We start from the raw sequence: 2,277 nt of genomic DNA, 5'->3' as shown, positions 1-2,277 counted from the left end.
ATCGCAATTAACATATATATTTTTTTCTACAGCAAGCAATTTGGCAAGTAAAAGGAAGGTAAGTTCTTGAATTCCAATATGACCTATTTTTTCCTATAAAATATGTTTTATGCTTTCACAGTAACCTCCATTCCTTCCTGCAATTCTTCTAGGCGAGAGCGTTTTGGGATTTCGTTTTGACTCTTATTTCCTGCATCCCAGAACTGTGCCTACATGCTAATAGCTCTTCACCTACGCAACATTGTAGGATTTCTGTAAAGAATTTTAAGTTTACAACTTTTGCAAAAGAGTGGCCATTAAATGTAGTTATTCCACCAATCTTAAACTCCACGAAAGACTGTTCTGTTGCTGAATGCAAACATCCAATCCACAACATTTCAGTACAACGTAACAATCCATTTTAAGTTGATCCAAACGGGAGTGGAACTTTATAATCAAATTTTTCGTGCTTCCTTTAAATAGTAAATGTGCTTGAATCTGTACTTCAGTGTGTGGCCACATACCATTGCTATCAACAGTAGTTGCAGATATCTTTTCTTCTCCCCCCGTATCCATATTTCTGCATACACTGTGTTTAAAGTGATGCGCAATAGCTTATCCTTTTTCCATTTGCAGTTTATATTCATCTGATATGTTTAAGCACATACTGCAGTTTTGGTGTTTTTTAATTCAGCGTCTTTCATTTCCAGTTTTCTTTTTCGTGCACATAACACAGTAACTGCACTTACAGGAGAAATTTTGTTAATGGGGCATGGCTCAAGACTGGTTGACACATTGTTTTTTTTTTCTTAAGATTTGTGGAATAACATTTTATTCTGATTCGACAATATCTTTATTTGATGGTAATGTGCAGAAAAATGTTCTAGATTGAGAAAAATATGTTTTTCCTGATTTAATATAACACTTCTGTTTAATTCTTATATCGTCTTTGTTGGAATCTGTGTTACAATATCTTTATTTGATGGTAATGTGCAGAACAATGTTCTGGATTGAGAAAAATATGTTTTTCCTGATTTAATATAACACTTCTGTGTAATGCTTATATCGTCTTTGTTGGAATCTACACTCCTGGAAATGGAAAAAAGAACACATTGACACCGGTGTGTCAGACCCACCATACTTGCTCCGGACACTGCGAGAGGGCTGTACAAGCAATGGTCACACGCACGGCACAGCGGACACACCAGGAACCGCGGTGTTGGCCGTCGAATGGCGCTAGCTGCGCAGCATTTGTGCACCGCCGCCGTCAGTGTCAGCCAGTTTGCCGTGGCATACGCAGCTCCATCGCAGTCTTTAACACTGGTAGCATGCCGCGACAGCGTGGACGTGAACCGTATGTGCAGTTGACGGACTTTGAGCGAGGGCGTATAGTGGGCATGCGGGAGGCCGGGTGGACGTACCGCCGAATTGCTCAACACGTGGGGCGTGAGGTCTCCACAGTACATCGATGTTGTCGCCAGTGGTCGGCGGAAGGTGCACGTGCCCGTCGACCTGGGACCGGACCGCAGCGACGCACGGATGCACGCCAAGACCGTAGGATCCTACGCAGTGCCGTAGGGGACCGCACCGCCACTTCCCAGCAAATTAGGGACACTGTTGCTCCTGGGGTATCGGCGAGGACCATTCGCAACCGTCTCCATGAAGCTGGGCTACGGTCCCGCACACCGTTAGGCCGTCTTCCGCTCACGCCCCAACATCGTGCAGCCCGCCTCCAGTGGTGTCGCGACAGGCGTGAATGGAGGGACGAATGGAGACGTGTCGTCTTCAGCGATGAGAGTCGCTTCTGCTTTGGTGCCAATGGTGGTCGTATGCGTGTTTGGCGCCGTGCAGGTGAGCGCCACAATCAGGACTGCATACGACCGAGGCACACAGGGCCAACACCCGGCATCATGGTGTGGGGAGCGATCTCCTACACTGGCCGTACACCACTGGTGATCGTCGAGGGGACACTGAATAGTGCACGGTACATCCAAACCGTCATCGAACCCATCGTTCTACCATTCCTAGACCGGCAAGGGAACTTGCTGTTCCAACAGGACAATGCACGTCCGCATGTATCCCGTGCCACCCAACGTGCTCTAGAAGGTGTAAGTCAACTACCCTGGCCAGCAAGATCTCCGGATCTGTCCCCCATTGAGCATGTTTGGGACTGGATGAAGCGTCGTCTCACGCGGTCTGCACGTCCAGCACGAACGCTGGTCAACTGAGGCGCCAGGTGGAAATGGCATGGCAAGCCGTTCCACAGGACTACATCCAGCATCTCTACGATCGTCTCCA

Source organism: Schistocerca americana, chromosome 4 (genome assembly GCF_021461395.2).
Source record: "Schistocerca americana isolate TAMUIC-IGC-003095 chromosome 4, iqSchAmer2.1, whole genome shotgun sequence".
NCBI classification, from domain to species: domain Eukaryota; kingdom Metazoa; phylum Arthropoda; class Insecta; order Orthoptera; family Acrididae; genus Schistocerca; species Schistocerca americana.
This window is presented reverse-complemented; position numbering follows the sequence as displayed.